General features: G+C 44.4%; 1 long non-coding RNA gene across 1 annotated transcript in view; it reads left to right on the top strand.

Annotated features, from left to right (window-relative positions):
- Positions 1 to 24,780, top strand: part of LOC147100376 (uncharacterized) — a 114,220-nt gene extending 89,440 nt beyond the window's left edge. Inside the window, exons 2-3 of the long non-coding RNA XR_015073754.1 lie at positions 4,449 to 4,518; positions 24,493 to 24,780. This is a non-coding gene — a long non-coding RNA (uncharacterized LOC147100376). The remainder of the gene's footprint in view (positions 1 to 4,448; positions 4,519 to 24,492) is intronic.
- The last annotated feature ends 2,696 nt before the right edge of the window (positions 24,781 to 27,476 follow it).

Raw genomic sequence — 27,476 nt, 5'->3', positions numbered from 1 at the left:
ACCAATCACGTTCGCATCGCGAGCTCTCACAGAGAGTAAAAGAAATTACGCGCAAATTGAAAAGGAAGTACACGCCATAGTGTTTGGAATCAAGTAATTCCCACAGTTCCTGATTGACAGAAAGTTTACCCTGATAACCGATCACAAACCGCTCCTAGCAATATTGGAGCCCAAATCTGCCATCCCTGCAATGGCCGCATCAAGAATTCAATGTTGGGCAGTGTTGTTGTCACAATATGACTACAAAATTGAATATCGCACTTCAAAGCAAAACACAATCGCAGATGCCTTGTCCAGGTTGTCACATGAAGACTCATGTGTTGGGAGTGAAGGTGCTATTTTCACGCTAGGTGCAGTTGACAAAGACTTTCCTGTGAATGCAACTGAGATTGCAAATGAGACTCAAAAGGACTCTGTATTGAAAAGAGTGTATGAAAAGACCTTGAATAGTTGGACTGATCAGTATCTGGACAGAGTTGAAACCATTCCATAACCATCGTACTAAATTGTCTTGTGAGTGTTGCAGGGGTTCACAAAAATCCCCTCAACCCCGAAGATCGGGAAATATTAATCTACATCGTGGAAATTGCCTCTGGGTTGGACAATGTTTTAAATACCCAGAACTGCAAAAAGGCTGCATTGAAAAGCTCGTAGGCAGAGCGGCACTTGGACAACACCGGAATCAAGGAACTTCGTGGAAAAATTCGCACACTTTAAGACAGCACATTTTATTTTAAAAAATTGTACTCTTGAGTTTTGAACTGTGTAAATTGCAAAGGGGTTTAAAAATGGCTGTCAGAAAAGCATGGCCAAGGACAAAAGAAAGCAGCTCGTGGATGTCTGTGAAAAGTGGGAGGATCAAGCAGTGGCAGTCAGATTCTGTCAATCAAAAAAAAAAGGAGTTTCCCTTCCCTACAGAGGCAATGTTTGTTTACAGGAAACTGCTGCCTTGTTGACATAAGGGATTAAACCACTTGAGACTGCAGTTTCAGTGACCACAATGAATGGGTTTCTGTTTACATAGTAATCCAACTCCATTCAAAGCCCAGCACACAATTGAGACACACCTAAACTACGGAAGAGACTTTTTTTAGACTAAGAAAAGGAATGAATGGGTTTGAATCACTCATTACTCAGACAATAGGGCAGTTGGGTCCCTTTTGTTTTAGCCAGATGAACTCCGGATGTGGGCGGGAACATTTTGGCCCCAGAATGAAGACACATTCAAACCACCCCAAGCTTTATTCAAATCCCATTCCAGACAATGGGAGCAGTTTGGCCACTGGGAAATAGCCCGTTTGAATCAGCCAATCATGGCCTTTCTCTTGTGTATTCAAACTTTTTGGCGCGAATTTGCACACAGACCTTTTCAGCGCCAAAACAGCAGGAGCTCACAGGATATAAAGATAGCTTCTCAGCAGCATCTCTCTCTTATTTTCCTTGGACTGCAGGTGAGCTCTTCTCTCTCTTATTTTTTGGACCACAGGTGAGCAGGTTTCTGACTCTTCAGCAAGGCAATCTAGTAAGGAGTTAGAGGGGTGGTAATTTAAGGGAAATTGCTAAGATTGTAAGACTTACATTGTAGCCATTTATCCCTCGTTTTTGCCGTCTGCCTTCCCCTGTTAAGCAATTTTACATTGATCGTGTGGTGTAGTTTCTTTATTGCTTTGATCGTGTGGTGTAGTTTTCTTTAGTTAATAAAGTTTGATTTTCTCGCATCCAGACCATTTTGTCCATTTTAATATATCATTAATTATAAGTTCCTCCAGTCAGAACTGGAAGGGTGGGTTTAGCGATTCAAAACCGCTGTTTGGGATTGGTCAGAGTGCAGCAGCAAAAGGCTGCTTGAACAGGTAAATTACCGTAAACCAGGTAAAGGAAGGTAAATTACCATAAACCAGGTAAAAGATGCCCCCCTACAGTGTATCAAGTGGGGAAACAGAGTGGTGATACCTACTTCTTTGAGAGATAGAATTCTGATCGAACTTCATACTAAACATCCAGGGATCGTCAGTATGAAATCAATTGCAAGAAGTTTTGTTTACTGGCCTGGATTGGACAGTGATCTTGAATCACTTGTCAGCAAATGCAGCGTTTGCCGAAATTGCAGAAACAAACCACCCAAAACTCCATTACAACCCTGGTCATGACCAAGTAGACCTTTTCAGAGAATACATGTAGACTTCCATGAGAAAGCAAATGATTATTTCATGGTACTTGTAGATAGTCACTCAAAGTGGATTGAAGTGAAACACATGGGTTCAAATACTACAATTGAATGTACCATAGATGAGTTGAGGTCTATCTTCACATGTCATGGCTTACCTGAAGAGCTTGTTTCTGACAATGGCCCTCAGTTCCATTCTGCTCTATTCCAAGAGTTCATGAATGGTATCAAACACACTCTCGTTCCACCATATCATCCAGCTTCAAATGGAGCAGCCGAAAGATCAGTCAGAATAGTAAACGAAGCTCTCAAAAAGCAAGTGTTGCAGGGTTGTTCGGGACACAGCATGAAGCAACATTTGGCAAATTTCTTGCTGAAGTACAGAACTACTCCACACACTACAACTGGATATACCCCAATGAAGAGGATGAAGAGGAGATTGAGAACATGATTGAGTCTTGTTCAACCAAATTTGGCCTCAAGAGTTGAACAGAAACAGTTGAGTCAGAAACGTTATTATGACAGCAATTGGAAAGAACGCAGTTTCAGACAAAATGAGTGTGTTTGTGTTCTCAGTTCCCCTGGCAAGTCGAGTTCACACAAGTGGGATATAGGAACCATAGTAGAGGTTGGTGGAGCCAAGAGATATTTGGTTGAGATTGGTGACAACATCCGAAGTGTTCATGTAGACCAAATGATCTCTGCTGGAGATGAGCCAAGACGTGATCTTGAATCACTTGATCATGAACACATACATGAGTTTGACTCCATTCAGACTTCAGAAACTAAAGTACCAGGTTCAAACAAATCTGAGATAGAAACAGAAACATCTTTGAGTTTGGAACCAGAACAAAACAGCCCGAAAATTGGTTCAACACCAAAACCTTTTGTAAGGAGATCAGGAAGGCTCCACAAACCTGTCATTGAACTGGATTTTCAGTTCATTTGTAGCATTTGTAGTTGATTTAAAAGAAAAAAAGCCAGGAGTTTTTGTTATGTGGTACATGCAATGCAAGGAAAGGTGGGACCAGAGTTTTGTTGTATTTGAGAGGGGAATATGTACATATTTTTAAGGGGAAAGCACTGTAATGTATTATCACATGGTTTGTCACATGGTTTAGTATGAGCATGCTCAGTTCGCTCTGGACTAGCAACTCATCCTGTCTCTGTCCTTCATTTGTTCTACCCACATATATTACAGCCATGAATTGATAAGAATTGGATCCACTGGGAGAAGATATATGAAGCAAATATTACTATCAGACTTACTACCAGAATCCAAGGTTATTTATATAAAGAACTAGTAAAATTAGACCATTTGAGAATAATTTATTTTGTAACCCATTCCCTGCAGTGATTGTCTAATGCAGACGGATGGGTGGCAGTGTGTGGTCTGCAAGCTTTCCATGATTTTAGTTATCAATGTCACTCTCTGACTTACTGATAAGAGCTCTATTAGGGATTATTAAAAATAACAGGGCAGGAATTGGTTGTGGCCCATTTTTGAGTGGATGACTGACAGCGGCAGGCTTGGGTCTTGCAGGAGATTGGGCCTTGGGCCCATTTGTAACAATCTGCCTGTCATACCCCCAGAGGCAACTCGCCCATTAGTCATGCTCCAATTTGGGCAGCCCTCAGGAAAGTCCTGAGGAGGGGGGAGAAGAATGAGTGGGTGGGGGGGGGATGCTGGCGATCGTGGCTCAGAAGCAGCACACCTGCTTTTCCTGGCTCCACAGGAGGGTAAGTAAGTCCAAAAGAATTTCGTGGTGGCTGCTTGTTAGACACTGACGAATTTTGCTGAGGGTTCCTTAAATGGGCATTAGGCCCCTCATTAGCATATGCAAAAGCAGCTATCAGGGAAGCCTGAAAATCATCCAATGACAATATGGCGTTGAACATATTTCAAGCTTCCTTGGAGCACAGGGCATAGCTCCCACAAAATTGTTTACTTCCCTCCCCCCCAACCATTTTCAGACCGGAAAACAGGTGCAACGAGGACCAATTTCTACCCCGATGTGTCTAACAATTTTCCTTCATTCTAAAGTGAACAATGAATCTGATCAGAGAAATAAATCTAATGAAAGCAACTAAAGCAACTCAGAACCTTGGCTAATATAGTACACGTTTGGTGTGGAGTTCATGTACATGTTCATCCACATTCATGTGCAATGTGTTGTGCTTTCCTTCCTACAGGTTTTTTTTGTAGACTTGTAAATCAGTGTCAGAGTGTAGGCTAAAATTGTACATTGGTCAAATTGAACTGAACCTTGCTCATTTACAGATGCAACATCAGTGGCAGCGAGCCATCCTGGTGAAGAACTGACAATGAAAAATGCTCTCAGCATTGACAGGTAGGTTTGAGTGACCAATGGTCCAAAGACCGAAACTGAGTGAAGAGCTGTGCATATGGATGTCATGACATATGCTTCACAATTTCGGCAAGAGGCAGTTCCCTGCCACGGGCAGATATTTGTCAAAGACTGAAAGGCTCTGAAGGAAATCTCACCCATTTCTTTCTGGCGTGCTGCTTTTATGTTTTGCTATCTGTGACAGACTGTAGAACTGATAAGCTCCCATGTAGAGCATCTGCCTGAAAGCCCATCGCAACCTAATTTATCAAGTATTGCTTAAGCTGGAGCAATCAAGTGCAGCTCTGCATGGCGGAGATGTGAAACTTTTACCGTCGTTGTGCTGTTGCTTCTCAAGCTGCAATTAAAGATTTAGGAAGCACAACACCAACATGTGGAGAGAAATAATAATGGTGTCAGGACCCCTTCACTAAAACGTCAGAAAATGGCCGTCTGTTTGAGAGGCAGATGGTCTATCATCTGTACTACAAGATTTTAATACAAGCGTATTTAAACAATGGCCTGTACCCAAACACACAATTAAAATTAGAGTTCATAAAATATAAGTGCCAACATTATTTCATTATTTTTAAAACTATTTTCGGTCACCCAATATCCTACAAGAAAGCAACAATTAATTGTTAAGGACAGTTATTCAGCTTGCTAGTAATTTTAAAAGCTAACTTTTCCAATTGTAGTCCAAGAGTTCGGGCTACTTTAGGAGGTATTCATGCTGATTTACATACTCTGATGCAAGGTTAAAATTTTAATGCTGGGGGGACTAAAAATGGCAATTGCTCGTTGTTGTGGGATTTCTCTCTGCCCCAAAGCAGACAGAGACGAGCGTGTACTGGTTCCAAGCGATCTTTATTCAAGCACACGCAGCAAGAGACCCTCTCAGTCCGAGCTGAGACGGGAGTCTAATTTTTACATTCGAGCAGTTGGCTCATATACAATCTTACATCTCGTTTCCTTCACATCTTCAGGACTTGGCCAATTAATTGTCCAAGTCACGTACACTTAATCACATCTCCACAAAACACATCTTGTTTATCTCATTTGCCCTGTTTCCACATCTGCCATTGTTCTACTCTTTAGCTCTTATCCAATTTCGTACACTTGACCACATCTTCGCAAATCACATTGGCAGCCCATTGTTCAATGTAGGGCCTCCTTGCCTTGCAGAAGCTGCAACATTAAATAAATTTAAAATGGAGATAGACAGTTTCCTAGCAGATAAGGGAATTAGGGGTTACGGGGAGAGGGCAGGAAAGTGGACGTGAGTCTAGATTCGGATCAGCCATGATCCTATTGAATGGCGGAGCAGGCCCGAGGGGCCGTATGGCCTACTCCTGCTCCGACTTCTTATGTTCTTATGTTCTTATGTTCTTTCACTCCCCCAATCATCGTGTGATATGCTTTTTCCAACTGTCAGCAACTATCTTTGTTCTGCCAGACCTCTCCTTTATTACATCAGCCAGCTAGTCAGTTAAGCCGCTAATCTAACTTTTAACCCCTTCACTCATGTTGGGAGAAAGGAAATTTGTTGGCTAACTATTGGGAAGGCATAATCTGGTCCTTCTGCAGAAGCTGGCCTACTCCAGTGATCCCTTTCTAATGCCAGGTTCTGAATCCACTAAGGAGATTCCCTTTATTCCTAAAGCTATCACTCGAGCCTCCTCCCATCCTTCCTCATCTAACTCTATCAGCATAACCCTCTATTCCCTTCTCTCAGATATGCTTTTCTAGCCTCCCCTTAAATGTATCTATACTATTCGCCTCAACCACTCCCTGTGGCAGCGAGTTCCACATTCTCACCACTCTCTGGGTAAAGAAGTTTCTTCTGAATTCCCTATTTGATTTCTTGGTGACTATCTTGTATTGATGGTCTCTAGTTTTGTTCTTCCTCACAACGGAAATATTCTCTCTGTGTCTACTCTATCAAAACCTTTCATAATTTTAAAGACCCCTATTCGGTCACCCCTCAATCTTCTCTTCTCAAGAAAAAAGAGACCCAGCTTGTTCGTCCTTTGTTAATAGGTATAACCTCGCAGTTCTGGTACCGTCATTGGAAATCTTTTTTGTACCCTCTCCAGTGCCTCTATATCCTTTTTATAATATGGCAACCAGAACTGTACGCAGTACTCCAAGTGTGGTCTAACCAAGAGTCGATACAAATTTAGCATAATTTCTCTACTTTTCAATTCTATCTCTCTAGAAATAAACCCTAGTGCTTGGTTTGCTTTATTTATGGCCTTATTAACCTGTGTCGATACTTTTAGTGATTTGTGTATTTGTACACCAAGATCCCTTTGCTCCTCTACCCCATTTAGATTCTTATTTTCCAAGTAATATATGACCTCCTTATTTTTCTTACCAAAATGTAATAGCTCACACTAATCTATGTTGAAATTCATTTTGTCAATTAGGAAATTCAGAAGAAACTTCTTTATCCAGAGCGTGGTGAGAATGTGGGAACTCGCTACCACAGGAAGTGGTTGAAGCGAATAGTATAAATGCATTTAAGGGGAGGTTAGATAAGCATATGAGGGAGAAGGGAATAGAGGGTTACGCTGATAGAGTTAGATGAGGAAGGATGGCCTGTTTCAATGCTGTATATCCGATGCAATGCCCATTCTGCAAGTTTATTAATGTCTTCTTTAATCCAAATACTTTAGCATTTCTGAAAATATAAAGTTGCAACCTGCACTTTGTTCACATGACTGAAAATTCTGTCAAGAAGGTCCCAAGCAATTTGACTGGTGGCTAACTGGTGATGAGCAGAAGAAAGCACACTCAGGGAAAGGAATAAAACTGCATCCCCAGAGAGACAATGGGCCTCTGACGGCTTATTGGTTTCCTACAGTATTTTTTGTGTTTTTTGTTACCTGCATATTCAGTTGTCAGAGGGGGGAAAAGATGGAAGCTAAAAGAAATAAGAAAAAAATATATAATATAAGCAATTTGCTGGCATCTGATTTCTCCATCTGACGACACTTGAGTGAATCACCATGGTAAACAATCAGGGCCTGAATTTGTTCGGCCCTTCTGCTGGACTCCCATGCAATCCAGTGGGAGAGCAGCGGAAAGACCTGGAATTTGGGCAACACCTGGATAGGCCAGAACCCAACCTATGTTGGGAGATCCCACCAGGCCTCAGAAAGGACCAATCCTCCGGCCCCGCCCTTACATCCTTATGCTCCTGACTGTCAAGGAGGTGGAGCCGGTGGGTTCCCTAAGTCAGCAGTTCCCACATCCCAGCCCTCAGGCGTGGTCTCATCAGGGGTACCTGCCCAGTCTTGGCAGAAGGGGGGCCCACCTGGAGGCCCAGGCTGGGGTCAGGGACTGGACTCCCGAAGACGAGCAGTCCAAAATCTGTGCACGCTCCCAGAGTATTGTTCTTGGCGGGGGTGGGAGGGGGGGTGAAACCTGGAACCCCAGCTCTCCTTGGCCAACCAGCTGCCACTGGTTTTTCCAGGGTCTTCAGTGAGGGCCACCCCAGATGCATACCCACACTGCCAAAGGCCCACTCCATTTTATATTCATCTTGGGATGTAGACGTCACTGGCTAAGCCAGCATTTATTCCCCACCCCGAGTTGCCTAAACTGAGTAACTTGTTAGGCTACTTCAGAGAGCAGTTAAGAGTCAACCATGGGGGTATGAGACTGGAGTCATGTATAGGCCAGAATGGGTAAGCAGGTTTCTTTCCCTAAAGAACTTTAGTGAACCGGTTGGGTTTTTACGACTATCTAACTACTTCATGGCCACTTTTATTGGTACCAGCTTTTTATTTCCAGATTTTTTAAGAACTGAATTGAAATTCTTAACCTGCTATGATGGGATTTGAACTCTCTGGTTTGATTAATCCAGTGCTACTGGGTTACTGGTCCAGTGACATAACCACGACACTACCATAAAGACCTACAGGCCTGGCTCCTTTGTCAGGTTGAGTGTTTGAGTTGCGTGGTACGTGTGATCCCAGAGTAACCGCTGGATTCGTACCCTCCGCCCCCCCCGCCTAGATTTTCCAGGTGCTAATGATTATCTGAGTCAACAAATTAATTATGATTACTATTTTGCGCATGGAATGCTTTGGCGCGCACATTCCCATGCAATGTGAGTACATGCTAGATTCAAGGCTTTTAACTAAATAGCTTTGCATTCTGCTTCAGATAATTTGAAGTTGTTTCTTTTGTGCAAAAAGATTTTGAACGATCTAACAATTTGAATCAGGCAGCATAAATATGCACAAAGTGGGAAGTTAATGCTGAAGAAATTTGAATTATAAATAATTTGACACTGAAGTGCAAGGGTGCAAGCCTACACAGAGAAAATATCTATACTTCTGCAATAATTCTTGTCTACAAATGTACTAGAAATGGCCCAAGGATCTTCTGCCTCACTGATATGAATATCTTCTTGGGTTCATTGGTGTCAGTTGCCCCCTTTAAGTGGTCTGAGCTCTATATTTACATAGATACATAGATACATAGAGATAGGAACAGGAGTAGGCCATTCGGCCCTTCGAGCCTGCTCCGCCATTCAATGAGATCATGGCTGATCTTCGTCTGAGATCATAGCTGATCTTACCAGTTCAGTACCCCGTCCCCGCCTTTTCTCTGTAACCCTTAATCCCCTTAGCCTTCAGAAATATATCCAATTCTCTCTTGAAAATATTTAGTGAATTAGCCTTCACAGCCCTCTGTGGCAGGGAATTCCACAGGCTCACCACTCTTTGAGTGAAGAAATTCTTCCTCATCTCTGTTTTAAATGATTTGCCCGCTATTTTTAGACTGTGGCCCCTGGTTCTGTGCTCCCCGGCCATTGGAAACATTCTCTCTGAATTCAGCCTGTCCAGGCCTGCCATAATTTTATATGTTTCGATGAGATCCCCTCTCAATCTTCTAAACTCCAGTGAGTACAAGCCCAAACTATTTAATCTCTCTTCGTAGGTCATTCCCGCCATTCCAGGTATCAGCCTGGTGAATCGCCGTTGCACTCTTTCCATGGCAAGAACATCCTTCCGCAGATGGGGCGACCAAAACTGTACACAATACTCCAGATGCGGTCTCACCAGCACCTTGTACAGCTGTAGTAAGGTATCCCTATTCCTATACTCGAACCCCCTTGATATGAAGGCCAACATACCATTTGCCTTCTTAATCGCCTGTTGCACCTGCATGCTCTCCTTCAGTGACTGGTGCACAAGAACACCCAGGTCCCTCTGCACTTCCCCATCTCCCAATCTATTGCCATTTAGATAATAATCTACCCTCCTGTTTTTACCCCCAAAGTGGATAACCTCGCATTTATCCACATTATAGTGCATCTGCCACGTATCCGCCCATTCCCCCAACCTGTCCAAATCACACTGTAGCCTCCTGACATCCTCATCAGAGCCCACCCCTCCTCCTAGTTTAGTGTCGTCAGCGAATTTGGAAATATTGCATCCAATTCCCTGATCCAGATCATTTATATATATTGTGAACAGCTGGGGTCCCAGGACAGATCCTTGCGGCACCCCGCTGGTCACTGCCTGCCACTCCGAAAACGAGCCGTTTATTCCAACTCTCTGTTTTCTATCCGCCAGCCAGTTCTCTATCCACGTTAATACTTTGCCCCCAATCCCATGAGCCTTAATATTTACATATATGGTAGCATAGCCTAGGGAGGTAATCTCACCCCCTTGGGATCTGAACCAGATACTCATGTCTCCCGAGTAATTCCTCATGTATGTCTCCAATCTTTTTGAAGGCGGATGCAGCGAACACTTTGTGATATGCATCATTAGTCCAGTAGCTTTATTGCTTATCAGGTGAACATACAGAACAACAGTTATGACTGAATTCACTTATTGTCATCAATATAACTTATCTTCATGTCATAATACAAAAAAGATGCTCGCGCTTGACTTAAAGCTAATTTTCAATTCCTCTCTCCTATAGTTCATCCATCTCACAGCCCTTTGCTATTTGACTGCCTTTCGCTTTCGCAGCTCTCTGGGGGGTTTTTTTCAACAATAAACCTGACTCCAGTGTCAACTTTTAGTCAAACTAACTAACGCCCTCCACCAAAGCGGAAACCAGCAGCTTCACTTAACCACTGTTAAGTTCAAGTAAATAGAGCTGTTGCAGCAGCAATGAATAGGAATCATTTTTCATTGCCACAAGCGCTCTGGTTCAGATGCCCTATCTGAAAACTAATCTTGACCTGGGAACCGAGGTCAGCGACCACAGAGGTGATGGGTGAACGGGACTTGGCGCGGGTTAGGATACGGGCAGCAGGGTTACGGAGGGTGAATGGCGCAATGTGCACCCAACATGCGTTGGAAAGGATGGCCAGCCAAGAAATACCTTGAACCACATACCCACATAATCTCGAGACTCCCATGAGGAGGTGTGCAATGTCAGTCACATAAAGATCGTTCTATTATGGTACCAGTAATTACACACCAGCGCCTCCTTGTAACCTTTCCTCCTGCCATCAGCCGAACATATGAAAAAATCAAGACCAAGGGGGAAAAATTCGGTTGGTTAGCACCTCCCGTTAGCGCCTCTGGAGCACAAGGAACTTAACGTTGCTCACGCGGCAACTTTAGCGCCGCTTGCAAAATTGACCAGTCGTTTTGCGGCGGCGCTAAACACTACCGCCACGATCTCCTGTGCCCACGTCAGTCAAGAGTGCAATGCCCCGATAGCGCCCCGGACCGGATATTGAGTCGCGCCCCCTGCCTTAGCCCCTGCCACTAGGAACAACAGGTAGAGGGGAACATTTTCAAGTCGGGAAGGGGCTGGGGGAGCGCTATTTAAAGGCGGGCGCTTCCTGGTTTTTTTGTTGGCGAAATTTTTGGAACACGCAGGTTGAGAGGGAGTGAGACGTCTGCAGAGATTCGAGGCCGTCCGAAGGAGTTCCGGGTCCTGAGAACCACTTTGGAGGTTCATTTTTCTTTCACCTTCCTTCTAACGATATTTAGAAGCTTGAATGGGGGCTGCACTAACTCAGGGCGTCGTCATCCAACTGCACAATCGGAGGCTGCAGAGGCGCAGAGAGAGAGTGGCCAGTAGGAGGAGGGCCACCAGACCTCTGCACAGGAGTCCTTACGCTCCCAGGGTATTCAGGGAGCAATTCTCCTATATTCATGTGACCGAGGAGCAGTGTTTCCAAAGGCTGTGCTTCAGTAAGGAGGTGGTCACTGAGCTCTGCCACCTCCTGCAACCAGATCTGCAGCCTCAGCTCAGGACCAGGATTTCTCTGTCGGTGGCAGTGAAGGTGACGGTGGCTCTGAATTTTTATGCCAACGGCTCCTTCCAGGCTTCTACTGGGGAAATCGCCAATATCTCCCAGTTCACTGTGCATTGTTGCATCCGGGAGGTGACAAATACTCTGTACAAGAGGAAACGCCAGTAAATCTCTTTCCCCATGACCGGGGACAAACAGCGCGAATGCTCCATGGTTCATGGTGCCATTGACTGCACGCATGTGGCATTGCGGGCACCGCATGAAAATGCAGAGGTCTTCCAAAACCGCAGGGGCTTCCACTCTTTCAATGTCCAGTTGGTCTGTGGCCACAGACAGCTCATACTCGCCGTCAATGCCCGCTATCCTGGCAGCAGCCACGATGCTTTTATCCTGCGCCAGACTGGTGTGGCAGACCTCTTCCAAGCACCGTGTCATTAAAGTGGATGGCTCCTCGGGGACAAGGGTTATCCACTCTGCACCTGGCTGATGACAGTGCTCTGTAACCCCAACTTCCCTGCCGAGCTGCAGTATAATGAGAACCTCATTGAGCAGACGATCGGCGTCTTGAAGCAACGGTTCTGGTGTCTGGACCATTCAGGAGGAGCCCGGCAATACTCTGTTGAGCGAGTCTCCCTCTTCATTGTTGCGTGTTGCATGCTGCATAACATTGTGATTATGAGGACCCAGCCATTGCCAGCAGGGATTGCTGCACAACCTGCGGAGGAGGAGGAGGAGGAGGAGGATGAGGAGGAAGATGATGATGAAGAGGAAGATCAGCAGCACCAACGTGGGAGGGAGGCAAACAATGTTGCCAGTGCAAGGGCCGTCCGTGAACGGCTCATTAGACTCCGATTCTAAGCCTTTACTGAAATGATGGCTTCTGGGATGAAGAAGCACATCATGGAAAGTATCCCGCATCCCCTATTGCCGGGCAAAGCTGCAATGAGTCAAATGACCAAATATATAAAGTTAGAATAAAAAAATGTATTTATATTACAAACGCTGTGTCATTTATTCAGGACAAACAATTAGAAACAAACCCAACAATTCATGAATGAACAAAACTTGTTCTCACAACATGGAGATAAACAGCAAAAGACTAAACAAATATAACAACAAGAACCTCGAACTTTCCCACAAACATTCCCCGCATTTATTTACACATACTACTGTTGGGCCTTCGAGGGTGACCTCCATCCCCTGCGTACTTCCCCCCTTCCCACCTTACTGCTCCTCCGCAATGTGGCCCCAGTGGCTGCAGCAAGGCTGGTGGAAGGCTGCTGAATCTCAGATCCAGAGACTGCAGATGGCCTTGAAGGATGCCCTCGACCAGCTCTGAGCCTGGAGGGCCTGGCTGTAGACTGCACCAACTCTGCATGGGCGGCAGCAGTCTGGGCCGACTGTGTTGCAGGCCGTGCCAAGTGCAATGGCAGACTGGCAGTGGTGGGAGCAGGAATGCTGTCATCCTGAGAGAGGACAGCACCCTCCTGCTCGACCGACACACTGCCACTCCCCCAGGGCAGAACCTCAGTATCCAGAGCAATCTGCTTGAGCACTGATTGCTGGCCTGCTGCAGCACCATCAGATCCCCAAGGGACTGTGGGTGACCCAGCGAGGATGGCAGCAGTCAGTGCTTGCGTGACATCAATCTGAGACTGCATGAGAGCAGTCTGAGACTAGATGGCACCAACCAATGACTCAATTGCAGCACTAAGCTGTTGCGTTGCGTCAGCCTGTACTGCAATAGATCCTGCCACCTCACACATTACATGTGGCATGGGCTCTGGGTCCCCACGGTCTCCCTACAATTCAACTATCCTCTGCAACGAGGCAAGGATGGGTTTGAGGGCTTGCACACAGATGACAGCTGTGCTGGCGGTGGACTCCTCCACGCTCCTAGCCGGTACATCCATGCTCTCGGGCACCCTACCCATGAGCTCAGTGTGCATGCTCAAGGCCTGGGTATTTATAGCCGCGATGTCGAGGTCATCATCCAAGTCCTGTGCAGCAGAACTCGTGCACCTACTCGCCCTCTGAGGAGATGGCCCCCGAGCTTCCCTTCCCCCATGGAGTTGCTGCAGCCTGCTGGGTCCAGGAGCTTCACCCTCATCAGACCCTAACCCACTGCTCCCCTCCAGGGAAGGCAAAGCCCCAGTGTCTGAATTGTCACCCTCGGGAGATGCAGGCGGTGAGGCTCCGGCTTCCTCTTCCTCCTCGTCTGGGGCATCACTGCCACTGGCAAGCTGAGGGACAGGCTGGTCAGCTGGTGATTCACTATCTGAAAGCAGGAAGGTACAAGAGTGGCTTTAGCGTGAGGGCAAGGGGGCAGGAAGGGAGCAAGGCTGGAGACAGTTAGTTGGATTGAAAGTGTAAAAGGCTGGTATTATGAGGGGCAAGTGGTATGAGAGGGGAGAAAAAGCTGATGAACATACCATTGCTGTCCCCAAGCAGGTCGACCTTTCCAGCTATGACCTGGCTGGCAATGATCCTGTGCACTCTCACCTCCAAACTGGTCAGGGGGTGTAGGTCAGCCAGTCCTCCTCCCGTGTGTTTATGCTCCCGCCTGTTATGAGAGAGCTTGGCCTGCAAGAAAAAGGACAGCATCTGAGTGACTGTGTAGCCATGTGTTTGCCTGATCTTCCTCCCATAGTTGAATAGCCCTTCATGTGTGCAGCCTTGTGTTTGGCTGATGTGCCTCCCATGGTTGAAAAGCCCTTAATGTGTGCAAGGTGTGGAATGTGCATGTGTCTTTTATGAGATGGCCATAGGTCTTGGATCAGTGTTGGGCATTTGGGTTTTTAAAGCCTCTGGGCACAGAGTGAAGTTGAGATGGAGGGATGTAGAGGTATTGAAAAGCAGTCACTTACCCTGACGACCCGAGTGAGGTCGTTGAACTTCTTCCAATACTGAGTGTGACTCCTCGGCACCATGCTCCTGGAGGAGATGTGAAGAACCACCTCCCTCCACACTCTTCGGTACTCCCGGGGCAATGGCCTCCTGCCACTCTCTGGGTACAGCACTGCCCGTCACCGCTCGACAGCACCAACCGGAGCCACCAAGGCCTGGTCGCTAAAGCAACGAGCTCTCTCCCTGGGCCTGTCCATCACTCCTCTCAGCACAATGGCGGCAGGTCTTTCCAGCACCAAAGTCAACACTACAATGAGAACGGTGTGCCTGGATAGCAAGTTCGACCCTCCCCTTTAAGAACTTGCCGGCGCCAGTCTGTCTGGGTTCTATGCTAATTGACATCGCCTGAGGTCCGGTAACATTTTGAGCTAGCGCCTCGCTCCCCGACGTTAGCGGCTTAAGAGACGTGAGTAGCGTTTGATTTACTGCTCAAATCGCCTCCAGGGGCGATAGAGACAAATTTTGCAGTCAGAGGCGATAATTAGCGCCGGGTGCTAAACTTTGCGCCCGGCTGATATTAGCGCCCCAAAATGGGCGATACCCAATTTCTACCCCGAAAGTTTTAATCTTAATAAAAATGAAACCGCGATTAATACATTTTTTAACCAAGCCCATGAATTTGCAATTATTAGGATCAGTTGTGATTTTTTTTTAATTTAAATACTCATTTTCAAAAGCAGTTCTGGATAAAAGCAAATATATTTCAATTATCCAAGCTTAGAAGACATCTAAGGGGCTATTGTACATGGCCCCAGGATGTCTGCAAACTGTCGCGGTTTGAAGAAAGAAAAGTGTCTTATGTCTAAACAGCGTGATTGGCATCTTACAGCACAGCCTGATATATAAATACCAATTAACCCATTAGCTGGAAGCATGCGTACTGTTATTCAATGATGTGTAACTTTGCAGTTAGTTGGTTGCCTGCTAATAACTTAAAAGATTTTCCTGTACAGAAAACAGTTTTCAGCTGATTTATTTGGTTTGACTGGTTTTACGGCCCAGCTTTGCATTTTAATCTTGCAAGGAACAGGACTCCCAACCTCGATTTTGTTTTGCCCAGTGCTTTTGTTTCACTCAACCATATCCAGCGCCCAACGCAAACTCAGTAGTTAGTCAGTCAGTCATTACCCGGAGAAAGACGGGCTGTGAAGCATGGGACTCCTATTACACATACGAGTTAATCCACCATTCAGTGTTTGATCCCTTTTCGGCTCCTGGGTTCTGCTGCATTGCTGGTAACAATGATGGTCAAACAGCGCAGATCCTATCGTCACTAACAACACCACTAAAGTCACTTTTATCATGCAATGATTTATCTTTATTGAGTTCTATAAATTTGCTGCCAATTATATTCAGAATTGCTACTGAAGACTGCACATCGCCTGCATGCTAGTGGTAGAACCAGATCGAATTGCCAATTGGAAGATGCATCTTCACCCTGGTGCTGATGTCACATAGCAACAGAGTTCTAGGCCATAGCAACGACTGTGAGAAACTTCAGGAGCATGGAAAAGAGCTGTAAATTATTAAAGATCAATTGATCTCCCATGGCATTGCTCAGAGAGAAAAAATGATTTTAAAAGTCTACCTTTTCACGCAGCATCTGCTTGTCCCTCACTCGTTCTGTGTGGAGGCCTGGCGAGATCCAACGCTGCCTGATTTCCTGACCCTCCCCATCAGAACACGCGTTCCGCTCCAGCAACAACACCAATTTGTTTTCCCCCCTCCCTCCAGTGTAACTAGGGAGAACATTTTTGGTGCAATTGGAAGGTTTACAAAGGTAAGTTTTGTGCAATATCTTTGGTGAGATACCAAAAGTAGAAAATAACCAACTAGAAAGAAGAAAAATACAAGAAACTTAGCCAAAGAGGAAGAAGAAAATTGATTAATGCTTATTACATTTACTAGTCACAAAATAGTTATTACGTAGATTATATTATAGACGTGGTAACAGGGCACTTAGAAAATAATAATAGGATTGGGCAGAGTCAACACAGATTTATGAAAGGGAAATTGTGTTTGACGCTTTGAGGTTGTAACTAGCAGAATAGATAAGGGGGAACCAGTGAATGTGGTGTATTTGGATTTTCAGAAGGCATTCGATAAGGTGCCACACAAGAGGTTATTAAACAAAATTAGGGCTCATGCGATTGGGGTAATATACTAGCATGGATTGACGATTGGTTAACGGACAGAAAACAGAGAGTAGGAATAAACTGGTCATTTTCGGGTTGGCAGGCTGCGACTGGTGGGGTACCGCAAGGATCAGTGCTTGGGCCTCAGCTATTCACAATCTACATCAATGATTTGGTTGAGGGGACCGAATGTAATATATCCAAGTTTGCTGATGATACAAAGCTGGGTGGGAATGTAAGTTGTGAGGAGCACTTAGAGTACTGCGTACAGTTCTGGTCGCCATATTATAAAAAGGATATAGAGGCACTGGAGAGGGTGCAGGGAAGATTTATAAGGATGATACCAGAAATGCGAGGGTGTACATATCAGGAAAGGATGAACAGGCTGGGTCTCTTTTCTCTTGAAAAAAGAAGGCTGAGAGGTGACCTAATAGAGGTCTTTAAAATTATGAAAGGTTTTGCTAGAGTGGGTACAGAGAGAATGTTTCCACTTGTGGGGAAGAGCAAAACTGGAGGCCATCAATATAAGATAGTCACCAAGAAATCCAATAGGGAATTCAGAAGAAACTTCTTCACCCAAAGAGTGGTGAGAATATGGAACTCGCTACCACAGGGAGTGGTTGAAGTGAATAGTATAGATGCATTTAAGGGGAGGCTAGACAAGCATATGAGGAAAAAGGGAATAGAGGGTAATGCTGATAGATTTAGATGAGGAAAGACGGGCGGAGGCTCGAGTGGAGCATAAACACCGGCATGGACTGGTTGGGCCAAATGGCCTGTTTCTGTGCCGTATATCCTATGTAAAGAGGCTTCAAGGGGATATAGCCAGGCTAAGTGAGTGGACAAGAACATGGCAAATGGAATTTAATGTGGAGAAATGTGAAGTTATCCACTTTGGTACGAAAAATAGAAAATGGTGAGAGATTGTGAAATGTTGGTGTTCGGAGGAGCCTGGGTGTCCTTGTACACGAATCACTGCAAGTTAACATGCAGGTACAGCAAGTAATTAGGAAAGCAAATGGTATGTTGGCCTTTATTACAAGAGGATTTGAGTACTGTATAAGCGTAAAGATGTCTTACTGCAATTACTTAGAGCCCTGGTGAGACCACACCTGGAGCATTGTGTACAGTTTTGGTCTCCTTACCTAAGGAAGGATATACTTGCCATAGAGGGAGTGCAACGAAGGTTCACCAGACTGATACTGGGATGGGGGGGATTGTCCTATGAGGAGAGATTGAGTAGGCTAGGCCTATATTCTCTAGAGTTTAGAAGAATGAGAGGTGATCTCATTGAAATATACAAAATTCTTACAAGGTTTGACAGGGTAGATGCAGGGAGGATGTTTTCCCTTGGCTGGGAAGTCTAGAACCAGGGGTCACAGTCTCAGAATAAGGGGTCGGCCATTTAGGACTGAGATGAGGAGAAATTTCTTCACTCAGAAGGTGGTAAATCTTTGGAATTCTCTACCCCAGAGGGCTGTGGAGAATCGTTGAGTATATTCAAGACAGAGATCAATAGATCTTTTGATATCAAGGGATATGGGGATAGTGCAGGAAAGTGGAGATAAGGTAGAAGATCAGCCATGATCTTATTGAATGACGGAACAGGCTCAAGGGGCCTACTCCTGCTCCTATTTCTTATGTTCTTATATGAACATATCGTGTACAAGGACACCCAGGCTCCTCCGAACACCAACATTTCACAATCTCTCACCATTTTCTATTTTTCGTACCAAAGTGGATAACTTCACATTTCTCCACATTAAATTCCATTTGCCATGTTCTTGTGGGGTTACGGGGATCGGGTGGGATATGTGTCGGTGCAGGCTTGATGGGCCGAAATGGCCTCTATCTGCACTGTGGGGTTTCTGTGATTCTGTGATTCTGTGATTCTGTGAAAGAGGTCATCATAGTTTTAATCCTAAGGGGACACAGGAGGACCAGTAATATTTTGCTCCTATCCCTCAATAGCACCAAACTGACTTTAGGGGATGTGCTTGATAACATATATTCTGTATAAGAATGTAAAATGGCAGATGCTACCTGTGCAAGTCTTCAAGCGTAAAACAATACTGCCAGCACTTGATAAATACCTGAACGCTGAGCAAATCTTCAGCTAGATACAAGATGAGTTGGCATTAGCCAGATCTTTATCGCCTTAACTCAGGTCTATCCACTCCTGTTGTGCATCAGCAGTAATCTGGAAGATGAAGTACTGTATGCATATGCGATATTTAAATGAACATCCAGCAAAACTTAAGATTGGACTCCCAGGCGTACAGATACAAAAATCTGTGTGAAGGTATAACAAGGACATTAGACCTGTAAAAGCAAGACTTGATTTGATATAGTGCCTTATCATAGCTTTAAAATGCATCAAAGCATTTCACGTGATGAATGCAGTGCAGTGACTGCCATTATTTACCCCTTTTATTACCTGCTTTTGTTGTATGTCATTGCAAATCATCGTGTGCTGCATACGCTCTTCTGCACTGCCTGTGTGAAAACCTGCAAAAATATATTTTATGCTCAAACTGGTCATTGCAGAATGCATAAAATACATCAGTAATGGCCAAAGGGGCTATTTTTGTACATGTCAGCATGAAGACTGCAATGGCATAAAATCATTATCGTGTGGCCAACTGTTTGTCTGCACTTTTAGGAAAATGAATGAGCTTGCCAGCTATCCAGGATGCTGCATCCATCATCTCCTGAATGCTGATGGACATGGTGTCTTGAGTAATGCCACCACAGGCTCCTGCAGGTCCCAGAAAAGTCTCAGTAACATAAATATTTGTGACTACAGTTGGATTTTACAGCCACAGGGAGAGAGCAGTGGGAGCCACTGAGTCGTCCACTAAATCTGAAGCCAGCCTTTGACATTATGACCTTTCCAACCGAAACCTCCCGACACACCACTCCTCAGATAATGCTAGATAACTTGTCCTTGGCCTATACAGCCTTGTGCCTAGCTGTGGCCTTCACAAACTGTTCTTCCTCCGGTGAAAGAAAGGTTTCGGCAGCCATTACAGCAAAGAAATATATTATGCAAGTGATTTGAAGTGTAGTCACTGTTATAATGTAGGAAACGCGGCAGACAATTTGCGCACAGCAAGCTCCCACAAACAGCACAGTGATAATGACCAGATAATCTGTTTTTTAGTGATGTTGAGTGAGGGATAAATATTGGCCAGGACAGCGGAGATAACTACCCTGCTCTTCTTCAAAATAGTGCCATGGGATCTTTCACGTCCACCTGAAAGAGCAGACGGGGCCTCGGTTTAATGTCCCATATGAAAGACAGCACCTCCAACAGTGCAGCACTCCCTCAATACTGCATTGGAGTGTCAGCCTAGATTTTTGTGCTCAAGTCTCTGGAGTGGGACTTGAACCCACAACCTTCTGACGCAGAGGGGAGTGTGCTACCCACTGAGACACAGCTGACACTATGTGTACTCTTGTGATTGGAGCCAGCCACACACGGGCACCATTTCAACAGGGGTTCTCCCGATCCCATGCTGTGCCTTTGGCGGAAACTCCTTACACCGTTTCTCCAGGGTTTCTGCTAATCTGCTGAAGTTATGCTGGGAGATCAGAGGAGCCCTGGCAGTGATTCTACGCCATGTTATTTAAAGGCACATTCAGCAAAATATTTAACAGTAGGAACAGTAGTGTAGTGGTTATGTTACTGGATTAATAATCCAAAGGCCTGGGCTAATAATCCAGAGACACAAATTCAAAATCCCATCATGGCAGCTGTGGAATTTAAATTCAGTTAATTAAGTAAATCTGGAATAGAAAGCTAGTGACCATGAAACTATCAGATTGTCACAAAAACCCATCTGGTTCACTACTGTCCTTTAGGGAAGGAAATCTGCTGTCTTTACCCGGTCTGGCCTATATGTGAGTCCAGACCACAGCAATGTGGTTGACTTTTAACTGCCCTCTGAAATGGCCAAGCAAGCCACTCAGATTGTACCAAACTGCTACAAAGAAGTATCACCACACGGACAGCACTGGTTCAAGAAGGTGGCTCACCACCACCTTCTCAAGGGCAAGTAGGGACGGGCAACAAATGCCAGCCTTGCCAGCGACACCCACATCCTGTGAACGAATACATTAAAAAAAAAGTCTGTTCCATGTTAAATGTATTAGCTAAGATGCTAAAGAGAAGGATGCTCCTCTAGTTTGCAGTGGATTAAATACAAAACCAGAAATTCTATTTAATCTTTCTATAAAGCCATGGTCAGGCCTCATCTCGAATACTGTGTCCAGTTTCAAAAGGGAATTGGGCATATACTTGAAAAGGAAACATTTGTAGGGCAGTGGGGAAAGAGCAGGGGAGTGGGACTAATTGGAGAGCTCTTTCAAAGAGCCGGCACAGCTATGATGGGCCGAATGGCCTCCTTCTGTACTGTTCTATGATTCAGTTTGGTCCTCACATCGTGGGTGTTAAAAAAACTCCTGGAAAACTTCAGAGGAGGGCGACCAACTACATACCTAATTTATAGGCCCCCAGTTGCCATGATATGCTTGGAGAGCTGGGGCTTTTTACTTTAGAAAAGTAGAGGCTTCAGGGAGATTTGATTGTGATCTTTAAAATAATGAAAGGATTAGATTTTGTCCAAGTCGATAGGCTATACAAATTTGATACATTAGTGAAGACCACGGGACATAAGTATTGATTGTGATAAAATGTAGATTAAAATAAGCTAAGTTTTATCACAATGTATAGAATATAAAAGCCAAGTGCTAATGATGGGCCTATATAAAGCTTTACTAAGACCTCAGTTAGAGTGCTGTGTCTAGTATTGGGCTCCACAGTATCAGAAGGGTATTGAAGCCCTAACGAGTGTACAACACAGGTTCCCATGGATGCTGGCTGGTATGAGCAAATACAAATATGAAGAAAGACTTGAAATGGGATTGATATGACAGAAATGTTTAAAATGATGGAACAGGGGCAGATAGAAACAAATTGTTTCCAGTAGTTGGTGGGGGGGTGGGGGGGTGGTGGTGCCTAGAACAAGGGACCATAGATACATGATTAAATGTAAGAGGTTTAGAGCAGGGAGCAAGAGAAACCTCTTTCCACAGTGAGTTATGAGACAGTGGAATTTCCTTCCAAAGTTAGTGATTGGAGCCATGGGATTCAAAGCTAATTGCCAGTCACTTGGCAACCACGTTCAGAAAAGCAAAAGTTAGAGACTTCAGAAAGCAGATGAAGTCCCTGTGGTGCAGGTCAGAGTTTAAGCACATTGTTAGAGAGCGAGATATTTGTGAATGCCTCATTACTCCCAGCAGCTCTTAGTGACTGATAGTTTTGTTGAATATATAAAATGGAAACAAGTCAACAGTCGAGCTACCACCTTGATGAGCATTTTTCAGAAAATAAGTTTTAACCCCCCCCCCAACTACCCCAGCATTCTTACATACAGTCAAACCTCAACAACTAAAGAAAAATATAAATGCCTTTATTTTTACAACTTTCTATCCAGTTTTGGATATGTTGCGTCTCTGAAGGTGATTGACAAGTTAATGCCAATTAGCACTGACTACACTAACCTGGCCTAAAGTTAAATCCTGATGTAAACAGGTGTGCGGTACTCCAGCTAGCCTGGCTCATTAGTGAAAGGGGGCGGGGGGGGGTAGCTCTGCCACTGGGACTAGGGCTCTTTCAGATAACTTTGTAAACTATTGGCCTAATGGGTGGGATGGTCCCGTATAAGTTCCAAACAACAGGAAGTTTACCAGTCCTCTATGCTGATAGGCTGCATGGCTTTAGCTAGTTAAACTCCAGCAGTACAGCTGTGGTAGTTGTATCTGAGCTCTCTAGACTTACGTAAGTCGGGGGGAAAGAGTGTGCATTCCATTTCAAAGTAGAAAGCTCAGTGATGTACTGGCAGAAGACACCAAAACAAGATGACATGAGTTTAAACTAAGATTCAGAAAGAAAATAAGGAAACATTACTTTGCTGAAAGTGCTTGTGGTACTATTCTATCATCCACTCCCCATTCTTTATGCATGAACCAAGACAGTGAATGTTGGTAGGCTCTTCAAAGCATCCCAGTCACGTCCAATTCCTTCCTTACCCAACTTCCAAGCAGGAGCTATTGGACAGCGTTGATGATCAGGAATCCTGCCTGATATTGTCCCCTTACCTTAGTCATGGGCACTCGGTCCAATTGTAACACTTCAGCTGGTGCCAGGCTGAAGTTATTTAACTCAGGTCATGGGTTCAATTCCTACTCCAGGGACTTGAGCACATAAATCTAAGCTGACACTCCAGTGCAGTACTGAGGGAGTGCCACACTGCCAGAGGTGCTGTCTTTTGGATGAGACGTTAAACCGAGGCCCCGTCTGCTCTCTCAGGTGGACGTAAAAGCTCCCATGGCACTATTTTGAAGAAGAGCAGGGGAGCTATCTCTGGTGTCCTGGCCAATATTTATACCTCAATCAACATCACTAAAACAGATTATCTGGTCATTATCACATTGCTGATTGTGGGAGCTTGCTGTGCGCAAATTGGCTGCTGCGTTTCCCACATTACAACAGTGACTCCACTTCAAAAGTACTTCATTGGCTGTAAAGCGCTATGGGACGTCCGGCGGTCATGAAAGGCGCTATATAAATGCAGGTTTTTATTTTCTTTCTTTAACTCAGCACAGATAAGGAATCAAAGCTCTGTTCTTCTGGTCAGAGTGGCTTGGTGCTAACCAGGCAGCAATTTAACCCACTAGGCCATTTGGCTAGCTGTGTATTAGAAAGAAAAAAGAAAGACTTGCATTTATATAGCACCTTTCACAACCACCGGACATCCCAAAGCGCTTTACAGCCAATTAAATACTTTTGAAGTGGAGTCGCTGTTGTAATGTTGTAATTAGTTCTCAGCGTCCACTATAAATGCGGTATTGTAGGAACCGTTGTTCCTAACCAAAAGATGGAGTTCGACTCAGTGAATTAAAGTAATTAACTTTAATGAACAAACGAAGCTAGGTATCAACTACAGGATCAGAAACAAACAGGTCTGGTCTGCTTGGAAGTCTCTCAGGAAAAACTAGAAGTTTCCGAGCTCAACTGCTAGCAGGTTCCGAGCTCAACTGCCAGCAGGTTCTGAGCTCTGACGTCATCACGTTCTTCCTGCCGTTGAGGAGTCACGTGATGGATGGCGTGACGTCATCACGCAGAGTATAGGAGAGAAGCCTGAGTATAGTAACAGATACATTTAAAGGTACATTGTCAGGCTGTATAACAAAGCTGTAAAAAGTAATTATATACAAATGTCCATAGTCTTATGGTGGCTCCGCCACAGTATAATCATTCTTAAAGGACATACACTAATCCCGATTAATACATAATCCAAACAATTACATTTGGTAACATTTAAAAGGAAAGAAAAAGTTGCATTTATATAACGGTTCTCTCGCAAATTTCTCAAAGTGAATTTCAGTGACTGTTGTTACAATGTTCAGTATATTTATTGGAGATTTATATCTTAGCCAAGCACTTATTTTTTCTCTGAATAATTTTATCCTCAGCTCTTTGACTTGTGCAATAGAAAATGTATTATTAATTTCTACAAATTCATGCACAGCTCTGAAATGCTTTGTATAGTGCACTCATTTTGTTGGGGTGTTGATACAATCATAGCCTATATCGTCTCTTTCTCACTCAATTTCCATTTTAATTTTCAGCTTCGACCAAATAAGTGGAATCCTGTCAGCAGCAAGCATGAGCTATCTGATGTTTTATGTCATTAGGAAACAATCAGCACTCTGTGGAATTATCCCTCTCATTCCAACAAACTGCCTTTGAAGAAGACAAAGAGAATTCTCTTAAAAACCTATCAGTCCTTTTGCTACCATTCGCACATCAGCCACATTCTCTTCATTACCAGTAAAGCTCTTCTGAGCCCTACAAACAAAACCTTTGTTGTTTATTCAATTTGCACTTTGATTTTGGCTGTGAACAGCAGCTGAATTCGTTATTGAATGGTTACCATATCTTAGAAAGTAGAAAGGTGTTTTTATTTAATCACATTACTAAGAAGTGCAGTTTGAAGTATGTAATAATCTGTACTCCCGGAATTCCATCTTCAAAGCAAATCAGCCCCTCTATACATTTACTTAAAAAAAAAGACATGTATGGTGTGTTACATAGTTATTTTCATCTGTACATGTCCAGGTTGAATGCACTGAAGATCTCAGTGTGTTTTGAATGTATATTCCAGTGGATAGCTCTTTGAAATAGCCGGCACAGGCACGATGGGCCGAATGGCCTCCTTCTGTGCAGTACATAGGAGGTAACTCCCTGGCAACTGTCTGAGGCTAAACCAGACTGTTTGCAACCTTGGTGTCATACTTGACCCCGAGATGAGCTTCCGACCACATATCCACGTCATAACTAAGACCGCCTATTTCCACCTCCGTAACATCGCCCGTCTCCGCCCCTGCCTCAGCTCATCCGCTGCTGAAACCCTCATCCATGCCTTTGTCACCTGTAGACTTGACTATTCCAAAGCACCCTCGGCTGGCCTCCCATTTTCTACCCTCCATAACCTTGAAGTCATCCAAAACTATGCTACTGTGTCCTAACTCGCACCAAGTCCCATTCACCCATCACCCCTGTGCTCACTGAATTACATTGGCTCCCAGTTAAGCAATGACTATATTTTAAAATTCTCATCCTTGTTTTCAAATGTCTCCATGGCCTCGCCCCTCCCTATCGCTGTAATCTCCTCCAGCCCTACAACCAATGTTCCCTGTAATTTTTTTCAGCGCGTGGGCCCTTTAACTGGCTGCACCGGCCAGTCAATGTTTCACGCATGCGCGGTTATTTCCACTGTAATGCCGGTGAGCGGCCTGCACAGGCCCTCCAGACCGCTGCGCGGCCAAATGGCCACGCAGCTAAGCAGGAGCATTGCTTACAACCCTTTCAGGTATCTGCGCTCCTCCAATTCTGGTCTCTTGAGCATCCCCAATTTTAATTGCTCCAACATTGGCGGCCGTGCCTTCAACTGGCAAGGCCCTAAGCCTCTGGAATTCCCTCCCTAAACCTCTCCACCTCTCTACCTCTCTTTCCTCCTTTAAGATGCTCCTTAAAATCTATCTCTTTGACCAAACTTTTGGTCATCTACTCTAATATCTCCTTGTGTGGCTCGGTGGCAATGTTTGTTTGAAAACGCTCCTGTGAAACGCCTTGGGACATTTTACTACATTTACTATAGTGTCAGCTGTGGCTCAGTTGGTAGCACACTCGCCTCTGCGTCAGAAGGTTGTGGGTTCAAGTACCCACTCCAGGGACTTGAGCACAAAAATCTAGGTTGACACTCCAGTGGAGTGCTGCACTGTCGCAGGTGCTGTCTTTCAGATGAGACGTTAAACCGAGGCCCCATCTGCTCTCTCAGGTGGATGTAAAAGATCCCATGGCATTATTTTGAAGAAGAGTAGGGGAGCCCTGGCCAATATTTATCCCTCAACCAATATAACAAAAACATTATCTGGTCATTATCACATTGCTGTTTGTGGGACCTTGCTGTGTGCAAATTGGCTGCCGCATTTCCCACATTACAACAGTGACTCCATTTCATAAAAAGTACTTCATTGGCTGTAAAGCACTTTGAGACGTCCAGTGGTCGTGAAAGGCGCTATATAAATGCAAGTCTTTCTTTCTTTAAAGGTGCTATATAAGTTGTTGTTGTTGTAAGTCATGTTACGGCTAATCCATAGTCTATGTGAACTCCTGAACTGCTTTTGATCACCAGTGGGGTTCGGAGAGGGACTTCCCCAAGTATTTTTTCCCTTATTGGTTCTGGGATTTTCTCTGTTTTCTTACCTCTTCCAGGAGATTATCCCAGGGGATGGAAAGTGTCTAGTCATGGTGCTCTAGCTATCATGAGTGTGTGATGAACTTGACTTGATGAACCAGCTGGTCCTTTCCTGACCATCCTCATTGTATGTTTTTTTCCCTATGATTCTACGAGTGCAATAATCATGCTAAAGATTTGTTTTCATTACTATGTTATAAGAACACTTACAAACGTAATGTTCAGTCGACTGAGAAATCTTAGAAAAATCTATTTGCCCATTCTCAGCTAGCACGGATGTAACAAGAGCAGCTGAATTCATGGGAGAGCAATATAAAAACAGAATTAAAGAAATAAAACAACCAGCAATAACATGGAGCAAACTCAGGTCTAGTTGGTACAGCATCCAGTTATAAAAACAGTTCTCTTTGACATTTTTTTGTCTTCCGCTAGTATCACTTCTGCCATTTAACCACCTGCTGTTCTCCACCTGAACACTTTACAGGTCAGTCTATTTCTTTTACTGTACATTGTTTACTGGTCATTGTTTTTCCATCTTCCCTCTTTACTTTGTTATATTCCTTTTTAAATGCTGTGCATCAGTAACATCTTCCAGTCCTAAGGAAGGGTTTATACCCAAAGTGTCAACTCTTGTCCTCTCCACCGATGTTGTCGGACCTGCTGAGTATTCCCGGCGTTTTCCGATTTTGTTTCAGATTGCCAGCATCTGTGTTATTTTGCCTTTTCTATGAACATAACAACATAAGCAATAGGAGCAGGAGTAGGCCATATGACCCCTCAAACTTGCTCCACCATTCAATATGATCATGGCTTTTGTTCTCTTAAGATTATTGGGGCCCCCTTCAAGGAAAC

The sequence above is a fragment of the Somniosus microcephalus genome, chromosome 26, assembly GCF_052327205.1.
Source record: "Somniosus microcephalus isolate GS21.2 chromosome 26, FLI_Smic_1.0, whole genome shotgun sequence".
In the NCBI taxonomy this organism is placed as follows: domain Eukaryota; kingdom Metazoa; phylum Chordata; class Chondrichthyes; order Squaliformes; family Somniosidae; genus Somniosus; species Somniosus microcephalus.
The sequence above is the reverse complement of the archived record's forward strand: the minus strand, read 5'-3'. Positions and strand labels throughout refer to the sequence as shown.